The sequence below is a fragment of the Maniola hyperantus genome, chromosome 18, assembly GCF_902806685.2.
Source record: "Maniola hyperantus chromosome 18, iAphHyp1.2, whole genome shotgun sequence".
Taxonomy (NCBI): domain Eukaryota; kingdom Metazoa; phylum Arthropoda; class Insecta; order Lepidoptera; family Nymphalidae; genus Maniola; species Maniola hyperantus.
This window is the reverse complement of record NC_048553.1, coordinates 4,357,496-4,383,363: the sequence shown is the minus strand read 5'-3', so window position 1 is coordinate 4,383,363 and position 25,868 is coordinate 4,357,496. Positions and strand designations below refer to the sequence as shown.

The 25,868-nt window shown below is 37.8% G+C and overlaps 1 protein-coding gene across 1 annotated transcript in view; it reads left to right on the top strand.

Moving 5' to 3' along the window:
* LOC117990776 (uncharacterized) overlaps positions 1–25,868 on the top strand; it is a 430,777-nt gene that overhangs the window by 46,434 nt on the left and 358,475 nt on the right. The window lies entirely within an intron of this gene.

The following is a 25,868-nucleotide window of genomic DNA, read 5'->3' as shown; positions in this document are numbered from 1 at the left end:
GCTTTAGTACTTGACAGAACAAAGCTCTGCGGTTAGATAAACGCGATTCCTGTCGAGACCACCTTTGTGTAGCTCGCGAGAACCGCACACGATCAGCGGGATAGATTTCACATAGGTACAGTGAAAAAAAAAAACCATGTAGGTTTTGGAGAAGTAGGTGCCTTCCTACTAAGACAAAACAATGGAAAAACCGGCTAAGTGCGAGTCGGACTCGCAACGAAGGATTCCGTACGTCGTACAAGAAATAAAACTTTTTTATGTTTTTCCACAATTTCACGGTTATCAGATTTTTCAACAGATACGACAAACAAACAGACAACGAAGTGATCCTAGGGTTCCTTTTTCCTTTTGAGGTACGGAACCATAAAAAACAACACAAAGGTTGCCTCTATAATGTAGACAAGGATTAACGCTGGATTTTTTGATAACTCCACATTCCACATTCCGCACGCGGATCCAGCAGAACCGCGTGCGGTCGCTAGTGATAAAATTATGTGCGAAGTTAAAAGTTCATTCACAGGTCCTAGTTTCCAAGAGTGATCAAATTGTCAATATTAATAACGCTGGCCGCACACGAACCACTTGCGACAGCCAGACGCCGCCACTTGTAGCTAGAAGCGCCTACAAAGGTGACTGACGCGCGATACTGCCACTTGTGGTCGGTGGCCGCTACTTTTTTTAACCCATGCTTGCAATATCATAATGGACTGACGATGTAATTGCGCTGCTGCTGATAATAAAGTCGTCGTAAGAGAGGAAAATACCGCCGAAAATACGACTGACGCGACGGGAGAGAGGGGCGTTTTATGTCGGCGTATAGCGGTCGGTGCCGGCCACAAGAAGCAAGCAGCGACGTTCGTGGCGTGTGGCAACCGCCAGCGTCAGGCGTGAGGCGAGTCCGTATAAAATGTATGAAAACTGCAGGAAATAGGTCGGAGGCGGCGTTTTGTGGTTGTCGGCTGTGGCTCGTGTGCGGAATTAACATGTTGATTCATCTCACAAACCTAAACCCAATACCTAAATAAAACATTACGTCCATACTTAACCAAAGTGTGGCTCGTGTACGGGGAGACTTAAAATGTGTATACTTTGGCCCTTAGGCTTAACGTGTCTTAAAATAAACGTATTCTTAATACGTTTGTGACACTTAAGCTTATTTACGAAGCTGGGAAAATAAAGGCAAATAACATTCGCTTTAATTAAAATGATACCAGGGGCAAGTGAAGTGCCAGAGTGTGAGGCGGGAATTCCTGGCACCCAGGGGTAACGGAGACACGTCCTGTGTTCGCATTATTATATTATTTGCATTGTTTGTTGCCTAAATATTTATGTACGGTCTTTAATACCTTTAATATGGACAATAAAGTCTCACTTGAATGCCACCATCTACTGGTTGACATTGTACTCTTCAAAATGTACGTATAGATACAATTATGTAAGGTCCGCTTGCATGACAAACGTAGTGATTATACTCTTTGGCATGACAGGCGGCTATAAAGTGATAGCCATGGATTTTCCTTTCATTATAATTGCTGTCCTATTTTACCATACAATTATGGGCATGAACGTAAGTAAGTAACTAAAGGTCATACAATTATTGTTAATCCAGAGAATTTGATCAAGTAGGCATCACATATCCAGTAACACGAGCTTATCCTTTGGAAACTTGATAAGATCCATGGGGGCTTGATTAATGAACATCCGGTACGTGGTAAGAGGTAAACTATTTAGGGCACCTCTGACCTATGACCTCTGACGTCATCGGCTGCTAAACATGGCGGGCTCGTCGTGACTCGTGAACGGAATAACGGATGTAACATTTGTTTTCAGGATATGACTTATTAAGGAAACAGTATTTTTAGAAAAATACTGTTCTGTAACATGAATAACAACGACGAAAGATGACATGCGACAGACGTAAAAAGAAACAATACCTAATTAAGTTAGATTATGTTTTCTTCTATATGTAAGTGAACTTTTGTTCTTTTTTGAGAAAATAGAGTCTTTAAACCTAAGTAATGATTGTTTTTGAGGTTCCGTATCTCCAGAGAAAAAGTAACCCTTATAATATGATCACTTCGTTGTCTGTCTGTCTGTCGTGTCTATCAAGACCCGTTAACATGATGAATAAGAACACAACACACCAAAATTACGGTCTATCACCAAAAACACCCTTACGACCAAAATTATATGTTTACTAAATCACATCATAAATGGCGCTGCCCGTCATTAATTTGCAGTCTTGTTCAGCTGTTGGAGTGAATATATTATACTAATTTGAGAATCTCGCTGAGCTCTCCAATTAAGTGATTTCTTCGATCCCTAGGGCCTGCGAAGCTTCACACTCGCCGCCCCACCCGGCATCCGGTGACGCTGTAGCGGCCAGTAGAGCAGCATAATATTATTATACTCAATAAAAAAAAACAAAGTACCTAGTACCTACGTCTTAATCACTAGGCTAGCACCGATTTTTCACATCATCATCATCATCATCATCATCATCAGCCTGTGGATGTCCACTGTAAGGCATATGCCATCCCTAAAGAGCGCCCGGTCCTCAGCCATCCTCATCCAGCCGCTTCCCGCCAGCCTATTTATATCCCCCTGACCACGCTTGCTTAAACGCGGTGTCCACTCAAAGACTTTCCGGCCACCGCCTCTACGACAGGCATGACCTGCCCACTGCCACTTCAGCTTGCTAATAGGTTGGGCTATGTCAGTGATCTCCTCATTTTTCACATCTACCTATAAAATGGTAAATCTCTAGTTGTAAATCGCAATAGACAAGAAATGCTATTATGAGCAACGTGCACTCTGAATCGAATCGTAAATATGAAGCGAACGCACTATCACGACATGATAAATCATTTCTGCGTAATTTAAACGGAATCAACGCAAAGATAATGCACGGGACATTAACTGCAGTGGTATTCATGCAATTTATTAAAAGTTTTATGAAGTTTTTTCCATTTTAAATTATACCCACCCCTTTCGCTTCGTTTGAATGTTATTTTTAGGGTTCCGTACCCGAAGGTTGCCAAAGGAACTCTATTACTAAGCCTCCGCCGTACGTCCGTCTGTCCGTTCGTCTGTCTCTCAGCGGGCTGTATGATTTATCTCATAAACCGTAATAGGTAGAGGTGTGTATTTCTATTGCCGCTATAAACAACAAATATTAAAAATCGAGATGGCGAATTTCAAAATGGCCGCCAAGCAAATCAAAAATATATAAAAAGTACATAATGCACGATGGTACGTAACCCTTCGTGTGCAAGCCTGAGTCGCACTTGACGCGTTTTTTTTTTAAAATGAATTTTCATTAGAATAAAAGTTCGAGATTGAAGAGTAAATTTTTAATTTATTTTTGACGATCACTTTAAGTTTTTTGCAAGGCATTTTTATTTAGCTGAAACTATTTTTTTTTTCGTTTTTTGATCGAGGGAAAAGGTTTTAATAAAGAGAGATATTATAGAAGACGTATTTCCCCAGAAGAGGGGCACTCTTTTGGGGAAATATTTCTTTGTCCCACTGGCATTGGAGACGATGGGCTTTTGGGGCGAGAAAGCGAAGGATTTCGTCCGTTGCGACGTCATTGAAGGACAAAGCAACAAAAAACACAATTTCGCATTTGTAATATAGGTAGTGCCTTTTCCAGCCCATACAGACGAAGTTTACTAGTCTAGTAAAATTATCTTCCTGCTACAAGATAATGATCAAAGTTGTAAAGCAATAGTAAAGCAATAAACAAATATCTGTAGCTGCTCCAAATGGTTTCCACGTGTAAGATTGTTTTGCAAGATAGCATCTCAAGAATTAAACATAAGCATTCTTACCTGTACGATACGTTTTCAATGCAATAAAATTTTAAGAGTCGGCTCAATTCACTCGGCAAATGTAAGGGACCACCTGTTTATGGTTCGATGCAATCCTTTGGAGGCCGAGAACAACATATTAGACAAAAAAGACAAGACAGGTTGTCGTGTCGCAAAGCCATCGATGTAGGAAAGATTAATCTTTGGCAAAAATATTTTTTGGGACACTTATAATATTTTCCGTTACTTTTTTAACTTAAGTACTGTATTTGCACAAATCCACTTTAGCGGCTAACTTTTTCAGCCGTTAAAATGATTGAAATCGAACTATACTTACCTTCTTACATAACCCACATGCAGCCAACACTGGCTGAATTGCCAACTTTTGTGGGTTTTCATACGAAAATCAAAGGCGAGCCAACGCAGACATGGCGTCTGTGAAATTTTCATGGGACAATTTTCCTGAGATATTATTTCCCTGACTTTTACCAGTTGTCTATAGTTATTTTGTGAAGTCGACTATAAATTAACTACCGTGTTGGCTGCAAACAAAAGCAATAGGTAAAATTCTTGATTGAAAAAACAATCAAACTAAGGTATATTAGTATTATATAGGTATATAGGTATTACCTATCTAATATTTACCTAAACGACGTTATTTGATAAAAGTTTGAGTCCTCTTAATTGATCACGATTCCAAAATTGGTTATATTTCATTCAGACTCCCTTCACACTATTAATATTACATCAACCAAACCAGCGATCCATTAAGGCGCACTCTCTGCCAAGTTTTAAATTAGAATTATGGTAAAACATTTTGGGGCAGCTTAATTATGTATGGTGAAGACCCATGTTTGCCCTCGGGGGCCATTTCGCTTCAGCGTCGGATTGCTGAACTATTTCATTCAATATTTAAGCGGGCTTACACTTAACATGACCTTTAAGTGTGTTTTTCCATTGTTTTGGGAATGGGTCTTTTACCGTCTTTAGATGCCACTGTTTCAGTAATAGAAATCGCCCTCGTATACTAGAGCTCTAAGCTTCTGTTTAATTCAGAAGTGTAACATTGTGAATAAGATAGCACTATTTCTAAAGTCAATAGTTTAGATGTGCAGCCAAATAAAATAAATGAAGGTTAATTCAGTATCAAACAGAAAAATAAAGGAAAAAATATAAGTACAAAAAATGGCTTAAAACTACAAAATTAAAAGTTTGTCTTATAATAGGTACCTACAACTTACAAGTGAGAGAAAATGTAGCGCTTACCCCGCAACTTGGTGCCATTAGGATCTAAATCCTACCAGATACGTCCATGGTTTATTAACAAAATTTTCCTTTACCGCGAAAGCATCTTATAAATTACAAATAAGTACCTACCTACGCGTTGAATTAAAAATCTCTTTAATAATAATTTGAAGTTGTATAAAAAGCCTTTGTTCATCTTTCTCTAATTCAAATTTTTGTTATCAACAATATAAATGACCGTTAAAACTTCTTCCCTTTTTGAAGGGAATGTGTTACATTTAACAGTGATTTCGTCGGATTTTTCAACCCGTCCTCTTATTTTCTCAGTCAGTGGAGCGAATGACTGCGAAAGCTCAACGACATGCGAGTCCGAATGTACAAAGGCTTGGTTATATCGCATCCCTCAACCCGGTTCTACTCGTGCAAGTCGTAACTAATGTATGGTGAATTTAAGCATATTTATTTACTTCCTCTATTTTGTCGTTTTATATCTGCACAAAAAATTCGCTATAATGTTGTATTCATGTCACATTATGCTAAGGTCGACATTTTAAAGTTTTTTTTTTCAATCAGGGTACATATAAACGAACATGCCACGAAATTTAGTTGTTACCTAAAGTTGCCTAAGGATTTGCTCGATTTTTGATGACAGAGACATGTGATCAAACAGAATCGATTAAATGCGTAAGCAACAGACGATCGACATGGTATTTTTTGTCGATCGATAAATCCACAAGTGATGCTACCGTTGCTCAATTTAACCTTGATATTTAACCGATCGATAACGTGCGTCAGTAACGATCAACACAATCGAATAAATATTTAAGAAGTTATCTTATTGATCGTCAAAACCCTTGTAGGCACGTTAATGAAATCAGATCAAAGCTGTTCTTAATTTAAGTAAGTACAAAAAAATAATATCACTAACCATTATACCAATCGAAAGCAGAATACATAAATAACAAGAAATTAACATCGAAAGTAATATATTAGGCTATGGAAATTAATCGGGATATTTAATCGGTGGTTGATAACTTCAAGAGCATTTCCATCAAAATATGCATCTGATATTTCCTAGGTAGTATTTATATTAAATTCTTGTGGGCATTTCAATATTCCAATTGTATTCTAGTGTCAGCATATCGCCCAATAATTAACATTGAACGTTTCTATTCAGCGCCTGTACACAGAAATTGCATTGCAGTCTCTGGCAGACTCTCAAAGCGAAATTGACTATGCCAAAACTTTGCTTCAATTTTGGTAACAGACAGATTTTCGTGACAATGCTTAATCTTAAGGTAAATTAAGCAATACTTGTTACATACTCACATTCTTGTGGAACATACCTACTGTTTAGTTGTTAGCGTCGTGCTAATAACGCGAAGGTCGAGGGTTCAATCCCCTCATGGGCCAGATCCTATTTTTTATTACAAAAATATATAATTTATTTTTGAGTTTTTGAAAATGTCGAAAAAATACGACTGTAGTACGGAACCCTCGTTGCGCGAGCCTGACTCGCACCTAGTCGGTTTTTTTTGTTAGAACATCCTCTACACTTCATTCATAATTGTTAGGATAATTAGGAACATAGATTTAGGTTTCAAAAAATCCCTTAACAACTTTTTGATTTTAAGGCGGGAGTCTCCAGGATAGCTGGGTCTTGCTAGTTATCTCTGTTTCTCGCGCTTTAACTTAAAAAGATAACACACAGACATATGATTTGGTATTTATGATACTGGATTATTTCAAGATTTTCTGATATAAGTACCTACTTTTTTCGGGTTAGTGAGTTTGTTTACGACTATCCATATTATTTTCCCATTGTATCATTTCATTTCTTCCGCGTTTCAACGTCCACGCCTGAATAAAAGTTTCTTCAATTTTCAGAATCACTCTTGTATCCGGCGAATTTCTTGATCGTCTGGACTCCTAGTGAAACTTGTCTACAATCAGGTGAAACTGACATCGCGTCAGGCTCAAGCGTGTTTTCAGTTAAAGAGAACATAGAGAAGAAGTTAAGATAATATCTAATACGTTACAGAGAAATCCAGACGTCCACTTTCCTCGACATTAATATCCTGTAACTCCGTGCGGCTCGAATCCATTTTTTTTATTTTATATTTTTTTATATTTTTTATTATGGAACACAAACAGCTTTTACATTTTTACTTAGCTACTTATTTCTAGTTTGTACATATGCCTATTAAGTGTTCACTCATTTACATTATATCTAAGTATTGAATTTTGTTCTTTCTTATATTATTCTGACCATAAATCAATAGAGCTAAAGAAACAATTAGATCACGTTAAAATATTTGATTACAACATTTCAGATTTGTTTTGCTGACCTCTTTAAAGAGTTGAGTGTAAACTTAAAAAACTTAAGTATACTGACTTAACAAAAATTGAAGTATCACACTGTATATCACATACTTACTCTATACATTTCCTATTCTTGTGTATATTTACTCTTCAGCTAAACTGTGACCTGGCTAGCTGCCGAATCCGCTGAGAAGGCCGGGGTCAGACCGATAAATAAAAGTACTTAAATCAGAAACATAAATGTGCAGCGCTAACATATGATAATACTTTGTGAAATTGTTGCGTATGGCTTATTATTCTTGACCCAGTTCAGCAAATTGGAATATGTATCTACCTGTACTATAAAGCTGTTGCAAAAACAACAAATTGCCTACGGTCTGAAAAAGTTATTTCAATATATTATGGTATGGTATAATAAATACTATATCAATCAATCAGCCTGTTTGCGTCCACTGCTGGACATAGGCCTTTCCACGAGCGCGCCACCACACACGATCCTCTGCCTTCCTCATCCACCCACTTCCCGCTACCTTTTTGAGGTAGGTATAGACTATAAACAGATATAAAAAAAATACCTTGATTTTATTGTAAATTTTTGCTTGTGCCTTTGAGTCCTAATGGTAGAAAAAGAAAAAGGTCAGAAAAAGGGGAGGTCTTAAATGAAGCGGACCTACAAACTTATTCTCCGCGGGGCCGTATACTAGGTTTGTCGTAACACCAAACACTCAATAGGTACAAGTAATAATCAGTCTAAGTACAAGTATAAGGTTTTGCATTCGATCCTAAAGCCCGCGGACATGACGTGAGGACGAAAAAGCTTTTCTACAGAGCCTGACCTATAGTATAGTAGTATAGTTATATATAGTATAGTTTGGACTATATTTGCAACCATTGGTTCGTATTTGGATTTATAAAAAAACACACGTACGCTAAATAAATAAATTATTTGTACGATCAACAGAATAAAGCAGAGTTTCGTATTTCTGTAACATTTCTGAAGCTTTCTATTCATAATATTATAAACAGCTAAAGAACGAGCAGCCACGATTAGAGACAAACCATAAATTAGAATTTGGTTAAATATAAATAGCAAACAAACGAGCAGGCGAGGCGGGTTACCTGATGTAAAGGGATTATACAGCTGCCCGTTATCATTGAACCGCTAATGTGTTACTGGGTTTTCAGGAATTTGTTGATCCGAACCTTGTTGAAATCCAATGCAAACACAGCCGAAGGAATTTGGTTCTACAATTTGCATGTGCGTGGAAAAAGGACTTAACTTACTTGCACTTAAGTTCCTTTCAGGGATACCGAAACTATAAAATTCGTGAGACATGGCGTAGCGGGCTGAAGCAACGTCTCCACTAAAGCTACCACGTTTTGAGGTGCTGCCTCTAGTAGATACGAAATTTTAAACGAGTAGCTTACGCAGTAGCATATACTATCAAGTAAAGTTACTAGTGTAAATGACTCAAAAACAGATGTTTCATTTCACACGATACAGAAGAATTACATTGTGGACATTTGTAAATCACTACATTAATCCCTACGGCCATCTACGCGTACTTAAGCTATGAATCAAATTAATGGCTCAACTTATCTCATTATCTTGCAATAAACTGTTAACCGAGAACACATTAATTTAAACTAAGCTAAAGACAGCTTGGCGTGGAACTATGAGGCATAATGGCCGACGATTAAGAATTATTGTCGTAAATTTTATAATTTTTGTAGTGTTTTTACCTACACTTCACCACCGGTCCACAATTTTTGATATGTATTCAAAATTATTTAATTGTCGTAAACTTGTACCTCGAATTCAATGTGCAATGAAAGATAGAGAACAACAACACTAGGTATACTAAGCTGCTACTTGTTGTGACACAAGTACTCCTACAAAATGGCATACACAAAACTGTTTCCTTTAATTAAAATTTAATCACCAACTCGAATCCTCCTGTGACAGAAATTCATTCCGCAGCATCAAAGATAAGTCAATTATGCAACCTCCTGTTGAAGCCCGCGCTTCCGCTAGCAAGTGACTCCTAAGGACATTAGCATCACGGCACTTCAATTACGTCATTAATGATTCACTGTGGCTTAGATCACAGGACGGAACGTTTGTGCGATGGAAATTTGCGCCACAAGACATCTAAGACCAAAGGTTTGCGTCAACTAAATTATGCATTGACCATTAAGCCTGTGAATGGAACGGGGCTGCAATCTGAATTTTGTCGTCTAAAGTTGTCTTTATGCCGTACAGCGGGGGCTTGAAATTCTGTGTAGGTCTTGGAATTTAATTAGGACGGTATCAATGCTCAAATCTGTCTTTCATGTGTGTTACATGAACTCGAGTTTTTAATGGAAGGCACCTAGATATCAGATTAAAGTGGAAACACATTACTGTGTCGTGACTCATGACTCGACAGAAGGCGATCGGAATCATACATTTTATACTAAGATCACAGCCTTTCGTTAAACTGTGCTAAGATGTACAATAATGTTATGACACTGGCGCGCTGCTGGTCAATACTTCGATTTTTTTTGGTCATCGCTGCAGATTGAGTTGCATCTTGCAAAATGCCACAGCACAATAATCCGTCTGCACCTTTATAACCGCAAATAGTTAAAAAAATATAAAAACAAAAAGTCAAATTGTTTACAACCAAGGATTTGCATCAACTATTATTATGCAATATTATAAGGGCTAATAACGAGAACAGTCCGAGTGGGGTAGAGTTTCCAAGATCAACCGTATGTCGACGTAGGTAGGTATAGTCCCCGACAGGTTGAGATGGCAATCGGCGTATCAGGATCAGGCGTCACCTGCTGTGCGGGTGTGCGAGGCGTTCCCTCCCCGATTGCCTTCTCGACCGTCGCGTCGCGTAGGTACTATACATAACATTGACAGACGGTTGAACTTGGTATACCAAAAACAAAACAAGAAGGAAACTCAAAAGACGTTTGGTGTGCTTGGCTATATAAGACGTGCCTTAAGTTAAAGTAGTTACCTACTTAATAGGTACGTAAAGGGTACTTTGTTATCATAAAAATTCCATTCCCCTCTGTCAGTGTGCATTGTATCTAAGTCTTTCAATAGAGCAGTTGTAGCGATCAATACTGGCTTAAAATTCTGTTTAGGTCTTCGAATTTGATTACAGCAGACTTTGATCGAAAAAGTTACCTGTTGCGCACCGCTTTTTTGGCTGATACTTGGTTTTCAACCGCATAAAGTTCACAAAAATATGTTGAAAATTCTTTCTGCAAAAGCGTATTTTAGCAAGTCATAAGATGTCTCAGGCAAAAGGTTTTACGGCAACTAAATTAAGCTTTTGAACTGAATGAGGTTGCTATTTGAATACCGCCGTCTAAAGTAGTCAGTAAGAAGAGACTGGCTTGAAAGCCTTGGAATACTCCTAAGGTCTTGGGATTAAATTAGAACGGCAATTTAGGTAAAAGGATTCTATTACGTACGGACACCTTAGAGCTTTTGCATAGGAGGACTTTTTAGTAGAAGCGCAGACGCAATCACAAGTTAAACGAGTGACAGCTTCTTTGCATTTGCGTACCTAACTAAGTATGTTTAGAATATTTCCTACGCTTCCGTTTATAGAAATTTATGATTTGGCTGATATTGATCTGTTAGTTTTTTTCGGGTTTTTAAAATCCTGTGGAAACTCTACGATTTTTCAGGACAAAAACAGCTTTCCCGGCTCCCTGTTACTCCCTGGTTAATCCTCTAGGTAGGTACTTGTCTGTGAAAGTCCTGTCAAAATAGGTTCAGCCGTTTTGAAAATTAGCTCATTCAAACAGACAGACAGACAGACAACATTTTTAAAAATGTTTGATTCAGTTATGGTACACTTCAAATAACCATATAAGCTTAATATGAGATAGTTATTTCGAAAAAACAGACAGACAATTCAATTTTATTTATTAGTATAGAAGATATTATAGAAAAACAAGTTGATTTATTCCGACATCTTGAATCGCCAGCGTGAGCGTCACTATTGGGTTTTATAGTACCACAGAAAAGTCAACCTCAAGAAGACCTCATTCTCTAATCTGAGGTTTTGCATGAAAACAAAATCATAAAATGTCGGCGAGGGACAGGGGAGAATGCTTTGTTGTTGGTCGACTCAAAAGTCATGTAATCAAGACAATGCGCGTAATGAGAGTACCGAACAGGCGTGGGCTGATTTTTATGCTAAGCAACTGCCTAAGCTTGGCAATCGGGGGTGTCCGGCAATGCCGGCAATTAGGTGGTCTGTGTATAGTACGCACAAAATTATGTTTTTGTATACGCGACCAACCGATATCATCGTAGGTGACAGAAATCGAATGAGCAGCTCTTTCCGACGCGAGTCGAGTGCACGTGATATCGTCATGTGAAAACACTTGTGATTCCGACCTTGTGAGTAGTAGATTGTAGTAGAGTAATTGTAAACATTGTACATAGGTACCTACTTACCTTGTTTGTGCATCAACCTTATTATGCTGAATAGAATTGCAATCAGAGAGTTGTAATATGAATAGAGCAGCAATGTCAATTTTCATTTAAAATCATTTACTTCCATAAACGTTGTTCTATTGTGGTTGGTTAAATGTAACAATTTTTTTAAATTTTAAATTGGCATTTACTTAGTATCATATTTGATTTCATAAGTGATTGCCCTTGCTAGATTTTAATTTTAACGATACCTGATGCATACATTTTAAGTTCTCAAGCGCCATTTTAACTTTGTTTCAACTATCCAAAATTGCAATTTCCCTTATTATAAAGGTGAATCGTACTTTTGACATGATAGTTGACACATAGACCTAAAATGTCGCGTGTGTTCTCATTTGTACGGATTACATGTAATATTATATTAGTGCGACCGCCTAAAAGACTTAAGTCGACTTAACTTGTCGCGTTATACACAAAATCCGGATAAAACTGACTGGTGTACATTTTGTGATACCAGTCATGATGCAGCAAATTGACACTTCTTTTAATGCGTCTGTCAATTGTCGTCAACTGATGCCCACTGCTAGATATTAGGTATCTTAAAGGGCTTAACACATTCCGCAGTTTTGCGTCAATTTTATCCAGCGGCTCCATGAGACTCGTTCGATGTTCTGTCTACCAAGTGAAGGATCTGCCAACATTGAATTTTCTAGCATGAGGTCACCATTCCAGCACTTTGGGACTAAATGTTTATTAGGTCCAAGCTTGACTTTGATTAGGTTAGGGCACTTTTTGACGGCTGTTGTAAGTTTGTTGCTCTATGATCCAACTCAAAGGCTGCAATTTGAATTGCGTCGATTAAAGTAATCTTAAGGTGACGCAGGACGCTCGACCAAACCTATTTGCTTTTCACTTGACATTGTATGAGAAAGGTGAGAGGCACGATGATTTTCACCGAAATCAAGGGTTTAGGAAAAGTATTTTTGAGAAAAAACTACTGAGTTTATGTTTGCAAAGTATAGTTATTTCAACTAATGAATAAATAAACTATGTCTAATGTTAAATTTCTTTAGAATTTTCATACTCCTAATCTTACTTATTTACGTCCAAAGTTGTCATAAGTTTAGTGTTAAAATATGAATCTCTTGAGGCTCGTAACTTTAAAATCAATATTATTTTCAATGTTTCATATATCAATAAACCTAGATAATGACGAGATAAATCGATATAATACTTAGTTTTGAGCGTACAGTATCAAATAATGTAGTAATTACCCTCCTACGTTTGTATGAAGAAAGCTCCGTCCTGAGCCCTCTTAATGCCACGATACTGTCTTGAAATATTGGGTCTTGGAATTTAGTACCTAATGGTAGTAATTTTGATAAAAGTGGCCTATTACGTAGATAGAGATATAACGATACCGACTGTAAAGATTGGAAAAGACGACTTCTAGTTTATAAAATGCCTGCTTTTTATGTATAATTTACTATCATAATACTAATTGTCTCTTATTATTTGTTTCAGGTAAGGATTGTATTGCATGTCCTGCAGGTATTGAACAGAAGTACCTCTGCCATAAGATCGGTGTAGTAATTATCATTACGCTAATAAAAATGCAAAACAGTCTGTCTGTCGTTTGTACGTCCGTGCCACATTTGCATAGGTCACAGTCGACTGACTGCCTTGCTGACCCTTTATTTCACTACTGAATAGAACGCATGTGACCCACATAATGCAATCTAACCTAGTCTCTTTATGTATGACATAGCTGTAAAAATCGGATTTTTTCACTGTACGTTTTAAATCTGGCTAAAATTGCATATTGGAAAGGTTTAATGTTGGTACCACAGCACGTGACAGGTTGAGATGGCAGTCTGGGTGGGGACACACCCGCACAGCCCCTGCGCAATCTAAAGGCCTTTATTATTTTAAGGCACATTATTTTCTGCCGCGTACTGTAGTAAGTAACCAATAAGTTTTTTTAGTGTACAATAATAATTATTAATTATTAACAAAACTACCGACCCGCCTCGGCTTCGCATGGGTGCAATGTAGATAAATAAAATAAATAAAATTTATTTTATTTTTATTTATATCTTTTACCAAACTGGTCGACCAGTTTGTTGACGAGCTGGTGCTCATAATAACTAATCTTAACTTAACCTAAACAATAACTTATCCTAACCTATTGAGTAACTAAGCAACTACCTAGGTACCTAATCTAATAGTCAGTAGGTCCGCCCAACCTAGTGTATTCACACGATTAAACGTCATAAAGCGTGTGGAATGGCTTATCAAGCGATTGTGGAGCGTTATTTATAGATAGTCGTGCAGTTTGCTTTACACCCTGGCCAGTGTAATTATATGGGCTGGCTATCTTGTATGCATCGGGCGTTCACCTCGTGCAAACCGCAAGCGTCTGCAAATATCTGTTAACCGAACATCCAGATTTATTTGATACTTTGCGTTGGTACCATGAACACTTCGTTGGTTACCTATTAATTATTATAGACTATCCTTGAATCTAAATCTGACTGATCTATCAACGCACAACTCAAACTACTGGACGTATCGGGCTGAAATTTGGCATGCAGATAGCTATTAAGACATAGGCTAACATAGAGTTTTGAAAATTCAACCCCTAAGGGGGTGAAATATGGGTTTGAAATTTGTGAAGTCCACGCGAACGAAACCGCGAGTATAAGCTAGTTATAGACTATCCAAGAATCAGTTGAATCTTTCTATGCGTCGAATTCAGGTTGATTGCTGATGGTTGTGACCCTTACCTATTAATTATAATATAATGGCAGGGGTTTTCTTGGGATGATAATGCGATGAGTTCCCAGGTCCTTCCGCGCACGATTCGATTAAGAAGAGTATAGGTAGGTAGTTAGGTACCTACATTTTAAGAAGATTTATTGATTATTAACAGAAGTTGTGATAAAGAATATGCAAATAAAGAATTTTTATTTCTATTTCTATAATAACCGGGACCGACAACTTAGCGTGCTCTCCGAGTCACAGATGGAAATACCAAAGTCAGACCTCCAAATTCGTTCTCCCATCCCTAACAAAGTCTTTCATAAAATAATGGACCATATCAAATAAAATTATTAATATTTCGTATCGAATATAAGTAAAAAAGTGTTATTTCTTGGTGCACACACACACAAGTATTATTTTTTCAATTACAAGGAATAACTTACTTTTATCGGTACTTACTTAAATATATTGAGAAATTACCTAATATAATTTTATTGCATACCTAACTCATTCATACCTGTAATAAAATGTAGAATCTGATCTGATATAAAATTCACTCAAATTACTCGTTACAAGAATAATTCATAAAAAGACTACTACCGCAAAACTTGAACTTTCTACGCCTTGAGCTTTTACTCTTTTTTCATTTCGTGTAAGAATATTCTACGTAGTTACCTACTGTCGGATATTTTTTCGCTGAATTGGCTAGTTATACTTTTAAAGTTCAATAATTAAGTTACCTATGTAATGAACGGTTTGTTTAATCAGTGTTCATTTTATTATTCAGGTTAGGTAGGTATAATAAAATCCCGCAAACTATGTTGGACTTACCTTTACACAAGTTTAAAAAATCTATTAAAAGTATGCTCCTGAAAAAAGCATATTACGCAATTGAAGATTATCTAAATGATAAAAGAGCGTGGATTTGACCTGCAGCTCGTTCCAGCAACGCACAGGACTGCAAATACTTTTTTATACATGGCATAATATTGTATATCAAATATTTGAAAAGAGCAACAGCCGAATTTCTTGCTGGTTCTTCTCTGTAGGAAAGGCATTCGGCTCCACTATAGAAAGGTTCACCACTATTTATTCACGAATATTATACTATATAGGTATAGCGGTAATATTCAGTATAAAGAGGTTCATTTGCACTTTACATATCTGTAATTTCAAGTTTCGGAGACACGTATTTATAGACATTTATACAATTTTAAAATGATTAACATTATAAATAGAAAACACGATTACTACATAGATTTCGTTAATATTCACTGGAAAGATATTAATTTGCACTGATCTTTACGTAATTTCTTAATTTCAAGACACGTAATCGCGTATTTTATACAGATTTATGTAAATAAAATGAAATTAATTAGGTCCCTAGCATTTTTAGAAACACAAAACCGCAAAGTATGAACTACGAACACATATAAAGATTACCATAACATAAACCTATAATACTTTTTTTTTAACTGGTTTTACGGCTCTGGGATCTATAATAATCTTGCTGGGAACCAAAGACCAATAAAGTAAACTTAGCAAGATACTTTCTTTTTTAACTGGTTTTACGGCTCTGGGTTCTAATCTATACCTCCCCCCCGCTCCCACCATCAAGAGCGAGCGAAGCGAGCTCGGGACTTGGGGCACTCCGACTCGGAAGGGTTAGGTTAGAAGGGGATGGCGGGGCTCCGTCGACGGGCCCCGGTCGACGAGAAGAGACCACCACTATGGTGGGGGGTTTCTTTCCTCTCCCCCGCTCCCACCATCAAGAGCGAGCGAAGCGAGCTCGGGACTTGGGGCACTCCGACTCGGAACGGTTAGGTTAGAAGGGGATGGCGGGGTCTGTAAGACCCCGCCATCCCCTTCGTGGGTTATTTCTTTTTTTACCACCCAGAAAAAAGGAGCCCCGCGAAGCGGGGCTCCGTCGACGGGCCCCGGTCGACGAGAAGAGACCACCACTATGGTGGGGGGTCTCTTTCCTCCCCCCCGCTCAACCATCAAGAGCGAGCGAAGCGAGATCGGGACTTGGGGCACTCCGACTCGGAACGGTTAGGTTAGAAGGGGATGGCGGGGTCTGTAAGACCCCGCCATCCCCTTCGTGGGTTATTTCTTTTTTTACCACCCAGAAAAAAGGAGCCCCGCGAAGCGGGGCTCCGTCGACGGGCCCCGGTCGACGAGAAGAGACCACCACTATGGTGGGGGGTCTCTTTCCTCCCCCCCGCTCCCACCATCAAGAGCGAGCGAAGCGAGCTCGGGACTTGGGGCACTCCGACTCGGAATGGTTAGGTTAGAAGGGGATAAACCCCCCCCCCCCCCCCCCCCTAACCTACCCAATCCTTAAGTTTTTTAAAACAGGCTACGCCAGAAGACTCGCTTTAAAGCCGTTTAGAAAAAAAAAGTTTACTTTACTGGTCTGTAGTCTGTACAGCAGCAGCAAAAGTATTATAGATTAGAACCCAGAGCCGTAAAATCAGTAAAAAAAAAGTATTACAGGTGTTAACGGTGGTAACCTATGACAGTATCTATTGTATTTTGCGATTTTGTATTGTGTTTGTTTAGTTTATTCTAAAAATGCTAATTGTGATTAAAGTGATTAATTTTATTTAAAAAAATGATTTTCGAGCTCTGAAATTTTAACTTAGAGTTTCAGGAGCACCCCCTTTACTGCCCCCTATCCCAATGGATGGTATTGTACTCTATAGCAACCCCCAAGTATTTACATACAAAAGGATTTATCACTAAAGGACACATAGCATAAACATTAACAACTGGCTAGTACCAAAGATTTAGGTACAATGATGTTATAAGACTTTAAAAGGCAGTAAAGTAAAGCAAAATGTAAAAAGAAAAAGCACGTTAAATCGATTAAGTCTCATTACAGCTGATTATTTAGCTCCCTTTCGTACGGAGACAATGACGTTACGACGAAAGCAGGTTGTCGTAGAATTAAAAATATTTAGCTGTCGATCTTTCTGATGAAGCGTATTAAATTGATGACAAATGCGATTGAGGAAAGAGTGCGTCGCAAAAACAGTGCGGCAGGGCTTAGTTGGAAATACGTTGTAAGTGCGAGTTGTTCGTTTGAAGAAAGAGGAGAGAAGAAAATATGAGGAAATCCGTAGGAGAACTAGAGTAACCGACATAGCTCAACGGGTTGCGAAGCTGAAGTGGCAATGGGCACGGCTCATAGTTCGTAAAACCGATAGACGTTGGGGTCTCAAAGTGCTGGAATGGCGACCTCGCACCGGAAGACGCAGCGTTGGAAGACCCCCCCCCCCACTAGGTGGACGGATGACATCAGACGAGTCGCAGGGGCCGCTGGATTGAGGCGGCGCAAGACCATGGCGTGTTGAAGTCACTACAAGAGACCTATGTCCAGCAGTGGACGTCTATCGGTTGATGATGATGATGACATGAAAGGGATTATGGTCCTCAAAAATTAGGATTGGTACGCAGAGAGAAAAAGGTATTTATAGGCTAGCAATTAGCATGACTTTCACATTTACCTACTTATTTTCTTATTTAACTAACAAATTACGTTCATAATTCGTGAAAGGGTGATTATGTTACGATTCAAGCCTATCTGTGGTTTTATTACGGGGCTGAAAGTGATTGTTTACGGCACTCGAGGGGGTGTACCTATCTACAGTAGATAGGCATATAAAACGAGGCTCATTATAATGCGTGGTGCGATGTGTCGTATAACACGCTCATTATGTCCACGCACAGACACACATTTCACAATATTTTTCCAAACAATTGCTTTGATTTTGTTTAATTCATGTAAGCTAATATTATTCGCACTATGCAAAAAAAGTCAGATCCGATATTATACATTAGATCCGATATAAGGTACAGCGGGCGATGGAGAGAGCCATGTTTGGAGTTTCGTAAGAGAATCAGAGTAACCGAAATAGCTAAACGGGTTACAAAGCTGAAGTGACAAACGGCAGGGCACATATTTCGAAAAAAACGATAGACATTGGGGTCCCAAGGTGCTGGAATGGCGACCTCGCATCCGAAAGCGCACCGTCGCGTTGGAAGACCACCATCGTTGAATTCAGACGGTGCAAGACCGTGGTGTGTGAAAGTTGGAAGTCCCTACAAGAGATCTATGTCCAACAGTGGGCGTTTATCAGTTGACAATGATGATGACGATGATTTTAGTACGCATGTGCCCAAAACAATGGGTCAGGTTGGGCTAGTCGACCGCTGAGTGTGTTATCAAAATTGATACGAAGGATTCTGTACTGTGGCTCAGACAGACGGATGGACGGCCGGACAGCGGAGAATTAGTAATAGGATTCCGTTTGTACCCTTCGGGTACGAAACCCTAAGGACGTTGTTGCAAGAAGATAGAAAATAATCACGAGTAGGTACTGTTAGATGGATTGCTGGTAGTGTAGACACGTCCTTACCCCTTTTTGACAGTTCTCTAGTTGTCTATGCTTTGGGCGGACCCTTGGATGAATCTCTATGGGCGGACCTATCATCTATGGAATCTCTGGTGACACGCAGAATGGCGGCAGTTCATTGTACTTACTTACTTGTAAATTAATTTAATACGCAAAAACAGTGATCAAAAGTATGATTTTTCATTTAATAATACTAATACAATCAATGAATGTCATTGAATACAATAAACAATAATAAAACATATATATTTTTAAGTCACAGAAACTGTAAAATGTTTCTGACAGCGGTTCTACAATACTGTTAATATTTATGACCTGTTTTATGAAACTGCTGCGTTTATTTTGTGGGAATTTGCATTTTTAAACCGTTATGGCTCTAAATGGCGTGGTGTTGAATCCATTGCGCATTTTAGGTATTTTTTGTGAATTGTCTATTTGGATAAATCTATTTTATCTTTTTCTCCCTCCGTTCCTATTTAAATAAAAGGAAAAGCTGACTGACTGACTGACTGATCTATCAACAAACAGCTCAAACTACTGGACGGATCGGGCTGAAATTGGCATGCTGATAGCTATTATGATATCCGCTAGAAATTCTATCCCTTAGAGGGTAAAATAGGGGCTAGGAATGTGTGTAGTCCCACACGGATGAAGTCGCGGGAATAAGCTAGTACTAAAATAACATGGTAGGGACTAGGGACCAAAGGGCAAGGTGGTGGAGTACCTACATAATTATACTTAAATCAGTAGGTACCTTTATCCCCTAAAGGGAAAAATCCCTTATTATAAATGCGAAAGTGTGTTTGTTTGTTGGTTTATTGGTTTGTTGGTTTGTCCTTCAATCACGTCGCATTGTTGCAACGGATTATCGTGATTTTTTGCATGGGTATAGATAAAAACCTGGAGAGTGACATATGCTACTTTATATCCCGCAAAAGCAAAGAGCTCCCACGTGATTTTTAAAACCTTTAACCTTTTTTAACCTAATTCCACGCGGACTAAGTCGCGGGCATCAGCTAATATTTATATAAGTTAAAAAGTATCTTCAGATAAAAGATGAACTAGTTATTCTATGTTTTTAAACATAAAGCTTTGATTACTACGTAGTAGTAGGTAAAAGTAGAAAATCCTTAAAGTTATTGGTACTTTAACTAAACTCGGTTCAATAATATAGCTTTATTTCCTCTATGACCTTCATTACCGCCTTCACTCCACGATCCATGTGCAAATAATATACAACTTTGTTTACGTTAAAAATAAACTACTTAGCTCTATAATGATTCATTAGTCAGCGTAACCATTAAAACAGACAAGTAAGCACCTATAAATTATGTGGGTTAGTAAAGTAGTTCGAAATCGTGCGGAAAACCTGCCTTTATCAACAAGCCAAGTTTAATGCCAACAGTGCGCGAGCGTGTTTTATGTTTATCGGTTCATTCACCGACGATGCAGTTGATGCCCGTTGAATGTTTTATTTTAAAGAATATTAGCCTTGTTAATAATATTCCCCTTTCCCCTCCAACTAAGCGAGAAGCTTGTGCCAGGAGTAGGTACGATAATATAATAGTGCAACGAGTGAGGTTTGAACCGGGAACCTTTCGGAATTCAGTCCGCTCCTCAACCGTTAAGCTGTTGAGGCAAAGTTGTCAGTAAACTTATTATTAATGCGAACAATGAATTGATGTGATTTTTTGCATGGATAATATAGATAAAGACCTGGAGAGTGACATAGGCTACTTTTGATCCCGGAAAATCAAAGAGTTCCCACGGGATTTTTAAAAAACCTTACTCCACTATCAGATCAGCTAGTTTACAATACAATTAAGTGGTATTTCTGCAAATATCATTATTAAACAATTAGGTAACTCCTACAAAGATAAAATTGACATAAGAGCGCGGATTTGGATCGCGTCCAACCGAGTAGGTATATCATGCGACAGGTCGACATGGCAACAACGAGACGCCCCACGGGGTTTGGGATATTCCCCCCGCCTCATACCCCGATTGGCCATCTCGACCTGTCGCGAACTATAATATGTATACTAATTCAGTGGCGTGCACAATTTTCACAGCTAAGGTAGGTAAGCATTCGCACCATCGGAGGTTCGACTAAGTCGTTTAGACAGAGCAAACGTGCGGTAAGTGTGGGACGAAGGACTCAAATTGGCCTGTGTAGCTAGGCGCCCTAAGTTGAAGAAGAACCAACAGGAAACTCGGCGGTAATAATAATTAATTATGCCATTATATATTACTAGCTGATGCCCGCGACTTCGTCCACATGTAATTAGTTTTTTTTTTAATCCTATGGGAACTCTTTAATTTTCCGGGATAAAAAGTAGCCCATGTCCCTCTCCAGGTCTTTATCTATACCCATGCAAAAAATCACGTCAATCCGTTGCACCGTTGCGACGTGATTGAAGGACAAACCAACAAACCAGCAAACAAACTCACTTTCGCATTTATAATAAGGGTACTGATAATATCTGTCCCGGCTTTACTCACGTGTTTAGTCGACGTTAGCCCGACTAGTTTCGAACCCATCCGGGGTCCTCTTTCAAGGGAGTCAGTTTGCGCACGCGTCGCGGATGTTACTGCTTATCTATAAAAGTAATAATTATTGCAGTGCCGCGTATTGTTGAACGCAGTGAAAGCAGTGGTTTAATGCATTTATGTGATAGGAAAATTATTTTAATAACAATAAACTTCATTGATATAATCAAAAGTTTATTATTTACACCTACGCCAGAGTGAACTACCCAGGGTACAAAGGGAATGAAATAAAATAACCCAATTCATTTACTCGTTCTTTATCATCAATGTGTTTGTCCCAAACCCAAACGCTCAGGCCAGAGGGTTCGCAAATTTACGATACGGGGCTGGTAAAAATACGTACGGTTACACTGTTATCTGGGACAACGAATCGCGATGCGAATTTTAATGAGTGCCGCAAAGCCGACCGTAAACAATCCCATACTCGGGCCTACAATGTAAAAAACTAGTCAAGTTCTAGTCAGAATACGAATAAAGTAGGGTAGAGTTCCGTACCTCAAAAGGAAAAGGAACCCTTATAGGATCCCTTCGTTGTCTGTCTGTCGTGTTTGTCAGGTACTTTCTGTCGATGCAGAATCTTGAAATTTTGCATATAGCAATACCTTATAGTTACTTGTGTAAATTGGAAATTGAGACTCGCGCACCGAGGGTTTCGTACTACTGTAGGTACTACAATCGTATTTTTTCGACATTTTGCACTATAAATTCAAAACTATTGTGCATAAAAAAAATATACAACTGTTTTAGAATGTACAGGTTAATCGCTTTCATATAATACCCTACTTGGTATAGTGATCTTGCTTTGAAAGTTGAAAATATACTTACTATTTGTTATTGAACATTTTTTTTGTAATGTAGCCACAAATTCACGGTTTTCGGGTTATTTCTCTAACGTGTGCTACAAGACTTACTATTACCTACTATCTACCTGCCGAGTTTCATGATTCTAGGTCATCGGGTACCCTTTAGGTTTCTTGACAAACAAACAGACAGACAGACCACGAAGTAATCCTATAAGGGTTCCTTTTTCCTTTTGAGGTACGGAACTCTAAAAAATAGAACGTGTTATTATTTGTACGATGCCGATGGTACGGAACCCTTCGTTGCGAGTCGATGACGATTGTTCAACGATCCATTACCTAGTATCGAAAAAAGATTTTTTTTTGAGTAAGTTAAGATCTTGTTAAGATCTATTTACGTTGACGACCTTTTTTAACCGACTTCAAAAAAAGGAGGAGGTTCTCAATTCGTCGGAATCTTTTTTTTTTTTTTTTTTTTTTATGTATGTTCCCCGATTACTCAACCCCTGGACCGATTTTGAAAATTCTTTTTTTGTTTGAAAGGGTATACTTCAAAGTTGGTCCCATTTCAATTTGGTGAAGATCTGATGAACATCTTCGAAGATAGATACTGGAACTCCTCAACGGATAAGATTAAATTGCTCGCGATCAGTGTAATAGCTTAGTAAACAGTAGATTTTTAACCAGTCATAGCATAATTTCATGGGGCCACTAAAAATTGTGAAATAAAAAATTTTTACAAAAAAAATAAAAACCGACTTCGTTACATAAACACTAAAAATTGAAAAATAATTTAATTTATTACCGAATATATTATGTATACAAGAGTTAATATAGTTCCATAATAATATTTTTTGGGGTCGGTGCCAATGAGGTGCCATTGTGGAGTCCCATAAAAATATGAAGTCTAGACGATTCGCGCAGCTAAAGCTAATTGGCACCGGCACCAAAAAGTATTATTAGGGAACTATATTAACTCTTGTATACATAATATATTCGGTAATAAATTAAATTATTTTTCAATTTTTAGTGTTTATGTAACGAAGTCGGTTTTTATTTTTTTTGTAATTTTTTTTTTTTTATAACAGCGATGTCAATAACCACATTCTTTTCCGGCTTCGATTACTTACCGGTTATTTATTTGATCTAAGCGACAAATCTGTACCGATAATATTATGTAGGCTACAGTGATTAATAAATTGTTAACGTTTAAAAGGGTGTCTGGTTCATTCATTTACACTTACTAGTATCTAACCCACGTAAAACTCATATTACAACGATAATACATCTTCTGTTTTTCTTGGCGTTCATTATACCACAACTTTAAATAAATTCTTCTTATATCTACTCATAAAAAATATTAATGTTTGGTGTTACCTATGCGTTCACGCATCGTTTATCCGAGTGGGTTAGCTAGTTTTACAATAAATCCTGTGATTACTTACTAAATGATGCCCACGATGTCATACGCGTGGATTTAGGTTTTAAAAAACCTCATGGGAACTCGTTGAATTTTTGGGTTTAAACGTAGCACTCTCCAGGTCTTTAACAATTAAAGGCATCCAAAAATTTCGGCATAATTGAAGGACAAACCAACAAACAAACATTTATAATATGGGTCGAGATAAACAATATTCCCCTAATTGAATGAATTGGTTTCAAGCATAATATCAAAGCGATATTATTCTAAGTAGGTATAATTAAGTTCAAATTATATTGTGGGGACATCGGGGCGTGAGCTTACGCGTTTGAATGACTGAATATTGAAACTATAAATTAGTTTGCAGGGTAAGATAATTTATAATTTAACGCCAAGCTTATCGCAGTAAATATATAAAAATAGGGATATTTTAAGCACCAAATATAGGATAGGTCCCTTAATTTAACTAAAGAAACTAAATTGGTCCACTGAGGCCCGTGCACCGTCCCACGTTAGTAAAATACATTTTTTTTTAAATAAAATAAGATGCTTACACTCTCAAGTTTTACAATATTATTATTTTACTGTGGCAATTTTAAAAGGATTTGTCTGTTTAAAACAAGCGTCTCGTATGACAAAAATAATAACTAACAAAATAAATACTACAGAATAAATATTTCAAACGTCCGAGTTAAACAGCAAGACAAATAGGTATTTATCTTGGAAGACTGTCGAGTGCACCACTCAAAAAGTCAAAAATAAAAGCGGGCTATTTGAATAACTGGCCGCGGATGATAAAAAAGTGTCAGTTTTGCTTTTGTGGGCTTTTTTGATTTTTCTATTGCATTTTATTATATGCCTGCAGCCGACAGTGGGCTGTTCTGCCTTGTGCAAATACCACGTTGCAGATTTTTGAGTTTATGTCGTATATCTACACTATACACTATACAACGTGTTTGACAAATGAGGTAGGTATGTATACTACGCGACAAGTCAAGAATCGATCATCGAAAACGTAAACAGACAGTTCTTTAACAAAGTGAAGTAAAATCTACTTAATAGAAAAAGCTTTCAAACTATTTCATTTCAAAATATTGAATTGATTCAATCCAAGCAAAAGTACCTAGAAACTAAACAACACTCGAGCTTTCAACACTTTTTTACTAACATAATAAGTGCAGTTTAAATTCAAGAGGCGAAACGATCAATAATGAAAAGGCTCGTCCTTTCTCCTATTGAATGTTGCTGAAAGGTTTCCAATAATTGGAAATGTTACTTAATTAAAGTAAACAAGCTAAAAAGGAAACGAGCTCAGAAGATCCAAGGACACAATAGGATTCACGAGCTTTTACATCTTTTTACTGGAGTCGAATGTTCCAATCGTGTTTAAAAGTTTAGCCTATTACAGATTAAAGTACCTTCTACCTACCTACCTACCGTAGAGCTTTAAAGAGGTAAATAGAAAAGTGGATAAATAGAATATACTTTTTCGGATTAGATGTGCAAATTATATACCAAACAAGGAGACCTTTGTTTGAATGGGGTGCGAATGAACATAACAAACAACCCTTTCACAAAAGTGGGTCTGGTACACTTTGTTGTGTATTTTATTGAGTAATACTTTTTGTACATCTCTATATATAAAAATGAATCGCTGAATGTGTTGCTGATCGCAAATCTCGAGAACAGCTGAACCGATTTCGCTAATCCTTTTTTATAATATTCCTTGAAGTAGGAGGATGGTTCTTACGGAGAATTTAAATCGACTGTTAGGCGGTACGAAGTTCGCCGGGGCAGCTAGTAATCAATAAATATTGTATAGAAAGACTCACTAAAGACAACGGTAGGTACATTGTTTTTTAGTTCCAAGCTACTAAGCATAAAAAAATCATGTATTACGCTTATTTTTGCTCTAGGAGTCTAAAGATTAAAAATGCACTGTTGCAGTAAAAAATGGACATGAACAACGTTTAAATTTTTTTTTAGGTTTTGTAAGTACCGTCCTCCGTCAGATTTGACGCGATAAACTTACTAACAGCCGTACTCAGAGTCACTAATTGTTACTTAAGATTGAGTTAAAACGAGACA